The sequence below is a fragment of the Raphanus sativus genome, unplaced genomic scaffold (genome assembly GCF_000801105.2).
Source record: "Raphanus sativus cultivar WK10039 unplaced genomic scaffold, ASM80110v3 Scaffold0344, whole genome shotgun sequence".
NCBI classification, from domain to species: domain Eukaryota; kingdom Viridiplantae; phylum Streptophyta; class Magnoliopsida; order Brassicales; family Brassicaceae; genus Raphanus; species Raphanus sativus.
In genome coordinates, this window is record NW_026615664.1 from 19,211 (window position 1) to 27,663 (window position 8,453).

The following is an 8,453-nucleotide window of genomic DNA, read 5'->3' on the forward strand; positions in this document are numbered from 1 at the left end:
AAACCATAATTAGTTTGGTTTGGATCGGTTTCGGTTCGGTTTGAATTCGGTTCGGTTTGACTTCGGTTTGGTTTTAAAACACAAACGCATGTTCATAAAATCATCATGTTGACGACTATGAAAAAATAAATTATGTTAACTAATTCCAATATAAAACTGAAACAAATTACTTTAAAAAACAAAAAACATTTATAAGAGCACAATCAAATCAAAGTTAACTATAGTAAATAGAAAACTAAAAAATGGTTAATAATGCCTCTTAAAAATAAACTATGTAAGCTAAATCTAATATAAAACTGAAACAAAACCCTTAACAAACTACGAAGGTTTATAAGAACACAATTAAACAAAAATTAACCAGTATAAATAGAAAGTAAAAAATCGTTAAGAAAGTTAATAAAGTTAACAATGAATTTAGTCTTAGGATTTTAGTATATTGTATATTGCTAGTATGTTTAATTCAATAATAACAAAAGCACATTGGTTATGAGTTCGGTTTAATTTGGTTTGGATTAATCGGTTTCGGTTCAGATCTGTTTCGGTTCGTTTGGTTCGGATTGGAAAAATCTTAAACCTAACTATTTGATAATAGACTTTGGTTCGGTTTGAATCAGTTTCGGTTCGGTTGGTTCGGTTCGATCGGTTCGGTTCGGCTTTTTTGCCCACCTATACAAAGAGAAAGATGTGTGCAATGAAAAATGCAAGCACGGTTTTGGGGAGGTTTTTTTTTACCTTTTTCATTTTAAGAAGGGAATTATCTACTCCATCCTACTAGTTCCGGGTTAGAGTCCCGGGCAACCCACTATGGATCATATTCATATGATTTTGAAATAATATTCATAAAGCAATTATATTTCTATGTATATAGATTCGTTTATAATTTATCTCATCGATAAAAAAATTATTATGAATCTAAACTAAAAGGATCTTAACCGTTTTACATTGGTTGAAATAATATTCATAGAGAAATTATCTACTTATAGTTTTAGAGAACTTGTGTACTTCGGAGTCCCTGATGATTAAATAAACCAAGGATTTTACCATCACTGCAATTTTAGAGAGATGCGAAAGCGAAAGCCTATGGGGTCACTTCTGTAACTGGATATCTAGTACTGAAAACCGTCTTTACATTGGATGGTTTGGTGTTTTGATGATCCCTACCTTATTGACCGCAACTTCCGTTTTTATTATCGCATTCATTGCTGCTCCTCCAGTAGATATTGATGGTATTCGTGAACCTGTTTCTGGATCTCTTCTTTACGGAAACAAGATTATTTCAGGTGCCATTATTCCTACTTCTACAGCTATTGGTTTGAATTTTTATCCGATCTGGGAAGCTGCATCCGTTGATGAAAGGCATATACAACGGTGGTCCTTATGAACTAATTGTTCTACACTTTTTACTTGGTGTAGCTTGTTATATGGGTCGTGAGTGGGAACTTAGTTTCCGTCTGGGTATGCGTCTTTGGATTGTTGTTGCAGATTCAGCTCCTGTTGCAGCCTGCTACTGCTGTTTTCTTGATCTACCCAATTGGTGATGGAAGTTTTTCTGATGGTATGCCTCAAGGAAAGTAGGGTTTTCTTTGCTTTCCTCCATTCATAAAAATCGACTATGGCTTAAAGCCTCCTTGCTCACCAGAAATCTCACCCATTGGAATGGAAGAGGAATCTCCATCACCAGTTTCGCCACTGCGTCCCCAGCAAAATACATGGGACGAGATACATTTGTAAAGCCGAACATCGGGGGATGAACGAGCCCAAGTAAAGAAAAATAAGCTGAAATAATGAGAGACTTACCTACGGTACGCCAAAACGTAGGGTAGCGGATGGGTTCTTGAATCCTCATAAATACGTATCGGTTATCCCAATCATCTCCAAATGATAATCGCCTCCAGCACCCCTCGAAGGCTCTAAGACTAAAGGAGCGCCATCACGAGATCTAAGATAGTAAAACCCAGGCTTGCTCTCCAATGGGGCAAAACAATAAGAGTATAAAACCTCGTGCACCCCGATGCAGAAGCCGTGCAACTCCCCGAGCACTTGAATGGCCATCAAAGTCCTCCAAGCTAGCGGAGTAAGCTGAGAAGGGCAGAGACCGAAGTACGAAGATATTTCAGCAACAAGGGAAGGAACGCCACTCCTTACGCCAGCTTTCAGATAAGCCTCGTATATAGCCACCTCCCCGGCTCCTCCATCAGGGGCACACTCAAACTCGGAAGGGCTCTTTATTCCAACCGGTGGAGGAATTGTGTACTTCCTCCGGATCCTGGCAAGATCTTCTCCACGAACCTCGGAACAAGGACCATCGTCAAGGAAGTAGAAACACCTCTGCTTCAAGGGAGTCATTGGAGCTGCCTAATTATCAGTCTCCGAAGCTATCTCCCAAGAGGAAACGGGGACGAGAAGGGATCATCCGAGAAAAGACGCAGCCTTGCATGACTACCTACAGCCGGAAACGAGGAGCTCGGGATTCATCTCGTTCACTCTGAAAGTCACAAACTGAGAAGGCTTGAGGCTGCAAGAGACACAGTGACTTCCTTTTATACGTTCAGGCTGCCGACCTTTGCCCAAAATAAAAGGAAAAATCACAATACTTCGAGAAGATTTTGAAAAACCCTTGGCCGAAAACTTTCAACCCGAGGAAAGGAAACTCCCCCCGGAAATGGAAAATTTGGGAACTAAGGATCTAATATCAAAATTTCCTTTTTTGGAGACATTCAATTCAAGCGACCACTGGAGCATTCAGGATCTTCACAGCCAGCCTCGAATCTACACCTAGAGGAAGCATGTTCCAGCAAATCGATTATCTTCATCAAAAAGAATCCAGACTTTGTCTTCCTCAACAAAATGTAACCGAACTCCGCCGAAACTCTGAACCAGGCTTAGGCCTAAGGGAAGACTCTAATACACGAAACTGCTAAAGCGAGATCCTGCCCAGGGGAAGCCTGTTAAGAATGAGAAACTCCTGTTGACTTGAGTGCACAGGTTATTCCCCGAGTTCGATGACAAAATAGAGAAATATGGGGCAAACTGTTGGGGAAAAAATACTCAGGTATCACTTTTCTCCAGAGCCCGGGCAGGACCCAGACCCACTCCTTCGGGACTACCCTCTCCTTCGGGAAAATGTAAAACTTCTGATAAAGAGAACCTTCCATATTTCTGAATATGGAAGAATTTCTCTTGCCCAGACCGACTAAAACCGACCTAAGGACGGCAATAAAAGGGGAGCCCAAACCCTAGAAAAAGAGATCGACACTTCGAGACTTAGGGATTAAAGCTAGGTGGCTAGATTAGGGTTCATTCACCAATCTATTGTAGTTTCAGCTCTTTGATCTAATAAAACGTCTCTTTACATACAATTCTCTGTAAACCTCTCAAAACTCTTACGAAACAACTGCTTGTCCTCCATTCCATAGTACTCCAAAAGTACATACACAAAAATCCCCTAACAGAGAGCATGCTTAGTTATTTCTTGAGAATCGTAATAGCATGCTAATGGTTAGGTTGATTAGTTAGTTAGCGAATGCTAATATGTTATTGCTAGTATGTTGATAGTTAGGTATTCTAGAATTAGTCTTTATGCTAGATTCTAGAATGTGGTTGTTTGTGTTTGTTATGATTATTGCTTGGAACCTTGGTTATATTACCGGGTTTAGTATTGGTTATATATTGGCCGACAGCATTTGTGTAACCCACAATGCTAGGAATATTAGGGGTGAGTTAGTGTTCCTTAAGACCTTGTACCCGCCGGTTCAGGGAAACTCCTTATTCGCTGGATTGGGAAGACTCAGAAGAACGGGCTCATGGCCTATGGCTGAGTATTATACGACGGTGTAATGTGGCAATGACCCGAAGGATTGTGGGCTGTCGCACAGTGACTTGAATGACTGTGGGCCGCGGTCGGTTGAAAGTTCCTTCTTCCGGCTTTTGTAGTAAAGAGATATGATATTGCCGATAGTGAAGGAAGAACCTAACGTGACTGGGCCCGAGTTAGTTATATATATTAAAAGGATTGATAAACCTTGGATATGTTGAGATTGACTTGCAAGTTTTAGAGATTATCTTATAGTATCGATAATTTACTCGTACTATTTTCTGCTGCGGATTTCTGGTGACCAATAGTGCTTGTAGAGAGAGCGAGAAGTTACGCCAGCTGGTGTAGAGTATTCATCTTTTTGCTTAAGACGTTTTCAGACTATTCATCTTTTGTCATGCCACTACGTGTATAATATTTTGTGTCTTGCGAACCGAGTATGATATATAATAAATAAATTGATGTTTTATGTACGTGCCTTGTTGTATCTGATATTAGCTTGTCCAAGCTAACACAACGTCAGATTGGGGTACGGGTTGAGAAGCGTTAGGCTTTAATCTGAAGGGATGTGTTAGTGGGCGGACTGGCCTAATCACGAATTACACTCTTTGTGATTATGGCCGGATCGTTCCTAACCCGTCATATAGCTCTCCCAAACCTTGGTAGACGGTCGGTCCGTCGGTCATGTTCTTGTTTAATTGTTAGCCGGTGGTTCGACCTATACCTAAAACGGTTCAGGGGTGTTACACAGCTGCTCAGCAATCTCTTTAGAGGCATCGCGCTGGCATATCAGATGGCTCTAGACACTGCTGGTGAAGGAAATTTCAACACTAGAAATCCAGAAGAAGTAGTGAGACTCATAGAAAATTTGGCATCCAGGAACAGCACAAAGAACACTGATTTCGAGGGGAGAAAATGGCCCACTACCCTAGGAAAGGAGTAGATGCACGATGTTAAGGCTAAACTGGATAGTGTTCATAAGCTACTAAGGAAGCAAGTCAGCTTTGCAGAAGATACTGAAGATGTGGATATCAATAGTGACAGATATGAAGAGGAAGATGTGAATTTCATCAGTGGTATAGGTTTTCAGAATCAAAAGTCTGAAAATTAAGGTGGCAGAAACTCCTATGGACAGAGGACTAGATACAATCAGAATTCTCAGTACCAGAAGACAGCATTAGAGCCTATGGAACTTCTTCCTACCAGAATCCACCATCACATAATAGAGAGAGTAAGATAGAAGCTATGCCTTATCAAGTTCTTGAAGTTCAACAGAAGTTGATGGTGAACTTCAACTGAAAGATAGATGATGTCTACATAGAGCTAAACTCAAAGTTTGAGTCTTTGAATACACATGTGAAGAAGCTGGAAACACAGGTAATTCAAACAGGAGACACCATCAAGAGGCAAGAAGTTTTCAGCAGAGGTAGAGGTGATGAAACAATGAAACACCACGTGAATGCCATTATAGATGATGATTTCTGGCAAGTGGTAAAGAATGAGAAGCTTCAAGAAGGCGAATTTGAAGTCGAGCGTGCCATGAGTATCGACAGCTCTCATTGGTGTCGATCGACGCCAAGATATGGACATCGATCGATGATGGATGATGACCACCGATCGATGTTATCAGGATTATAATGATATAGATGCTATATGATATCACTACAAGAAAACATGTATTTCCTAGGCATGGGCATTCGGGGTCATAATCGGGTTTCGGTTTTATCCATTCGGGTTTCGGTTTTCCGGATTTATCAAAATCAGCCCCATTCGGATTATTTGAAAGTTTGTTTCGGGGTTAATAAATCCTCAAAGAACCGGCACAACCCAATGTACTTTCGGGTTCGAGTCCCAATCGGTTATTCAGTTTAACAATATCTGATTTGTACCTACTTTGTAACCAAAACATAAGTAAAATCGATTTTTTGGGTTTCAAATACCTAATTTGAACTTTTTTATAACCAAAACATAAGTAAAATCGATTTAAAAATAAGAAGTGAACATCAACCATGATCATTTAAAATCAAATGAAAAGGAAATATAGTTATTGATAAAAAGAAAAACAAATAAATGAAAACATAAAATGAAAACCGCGTTCTCATGAAATAAAAAACATTGTTTAACGAAAACAAAATCTAAATCTAAATATTTCAAAATTCAACAACCACATTTAATCATTAACATTCATGTAATAGATAAGTATTTTAGATGTTCAGTATATTTTAATGTACTTTGAATACATATTAGGAATTGAGATCATGTTTGATACAAGATATTTCTAGTGTTCTGAATGTTTCGGGTTCTATCGGATATCGATTTAGATTCGGGTTCGGTTCGAATAATACTCATAACCCGAAATACCATAAAACAAGATCCATTCGGTATTTATGTCGGGTTCGGATCGGTTCGGATTCATTTTTATCGAATCGGATTCGGTTCGGATTTTCGGGTTCGGTTTATTTGCCCAGCAAAAATGATCAGTCGTTAATTAGTTGCAATTTTGCTACTGATGTACGACTAATTCGCGACTAATTTTATTGGTCATATAACAGTCGTAATGCAGTCGATAAATTTTACGACTGAACTATGACTATTTTGCGAGAAACGGTCGATAGTTGCATAATAGTTGCAACATTTGGCGACTAACTTGCGACCAGTAAAATAAAGCTATAGTCCCTTTTCAGTCGCAAAATTAACTATAATATTAAAAAAAATTGATTAATCAATTAAAATATAATAAAAATATGTATGCATATGTCACATATACCTATTACACATAACATAAATAAAAATATATATTTATATATATTTTGTGGTGGATGCCGCCGCTGGAGAACAATCAGCAGCGGAGAAGACCGCCGTTGCCGAACCTGTCTGTGGCGACCGCCACTTTCGAATATAAATGCGGAATTAAAATAATAATAAATCATAGCGCAGCGGAAATAATAATAATACGGATAATAAATTCCACGTCATATCATAAAGTCAAATACAATACCATAAAGTCAAACCCGAAAATAAACATCTGAAATATCGATAACAACGTAAGCCCGAAGGCTGAAATAAGAAATAACATAAACGAGAAGTCCAAAGGCCTGAAGGCCCAATAACGATAAAAGATAAAATGATAAAGCCCACGAGCCCAAATAGTAGCACAAGTCCGATATGATCACTCCTGCTCATCGGTCACACCTGAAAGGGGAAAAAAAAGAGGGGTGAGCAACAGGGGAGTCGCTCAGTGAGGTATGGGATGCTAAACCGCAAACCATTGACTCAGTTCATAGCACTACAACTATGTAGGCTTAGCTCTAGCATGAAACAAACACGGCGTCTAGTACACCACACATAACAACAAATAATGCGCTAATAGCACACAGCTAATCTCTGCACCACGCATTTCCTTATAAGGATATAACCATATACTCGAAGCGTCGCTAGTACAGTCTGTCTCTGTACCCCCGCCCACCGTAGCGTCGAATGCAAACGTCTCTGCACCACGCCCCAAACAGTAGCGTCGAAGCTCAAACGTCTCTGAACTCACGCCCATATCACACCGTAGCGTCGAATCTCGGACATCTCCGAACTCACGCCCATCACATAGTCCCTACTCATAACTATGTATATACATATATATATATATATATATATATATATAATCGTCCTCAGCATCAATCTATTCACGGAGTGCTAAAACTAGTTCGGGATTTAACAGAGAAGCCCTCACCTTAGTAATGAAGAGAAGTGATGTCTATGAACTCCAGCTGCTCAAATAGACTCCAAATCTGAAATCAGATCGAAATTCCGAGTCAGAACGCCCTTCGAACGGGTGAAAACGGGTGTCTAAGGAAAAGTCAACCCGCTGGTCAAAGATCAACCCGGTCAAACCTTGACCAGAAATCAATTTAGCTAACCGACCGGTTTACTCTGACCTAAATCGATTTCAATTGGACCGTCCGGTTTAACCTTAACCGAAATGAAATTAATTAATTAATTAAATCGACCGTTTATCCTAACCGAAATATAATTAATTTTAACCAACTGGTTTTCCCTAACCGATTCGCAATTAATTTAAACCAGTCAAACCAACCGGTTGACCGAGTCACCGAGTTGACTCACCGAGTCGACTCAGCCGAGTTGGCGAGTCGCCGGCGAGTCACCGGCACCGGTCACCGGTGGCGACGGCGGAGGGACGGTGGCTTACCGGAACAGTCACCGGCTCCGGCGGACGGTGGTCGGAGACGGTGGCGCGTGCGTTTCACGACGCGCGCGGGTTGATATTCCGGAGGCGCGTACGGCTTCGTCTGAGCTCCGATTTCGACGACTTCGGTGGCTATGGATTCGTCTCGTCGAGAGGAACGCGATGGTGGTCTTGCATGCACGAAATACGCAACGGTTAAGGAGTTATGGTCGATTTACTAAAGCGGCCGAAACTAAACTTAAAATGCATGTGGCTTCTGGTGGTTACCTAGGGGGATGATCGGTGGTGGTGAACTGAACGCGATCACTGGACGTGGTGGCTCCGGCGACGAGCTCCGGCGATCCTCTCTCTACAAAATGATCAAACACTTCCTTAGCTCTCTCTCTCTATTTCTCTCTAACTTCTTTCTCTTTTTTTTTCTTTTTTTGTTGCAATGGTGAA

General features: G+C 40.5%; 1 pseudogene; it reads left to right on the forward strand.

Annotated features, from left to right (window-relative positions):
* Positions 1–1,027: 1,027 nt before the first annotated feature.
* On the forward strand, positions 1,028–1,575 carry LOC130501949 (photosystem II protein D1-like; annotated as a pseudogene).
* Positions 1,576–8,453: the final 6,878 nt, after the last annotated feature.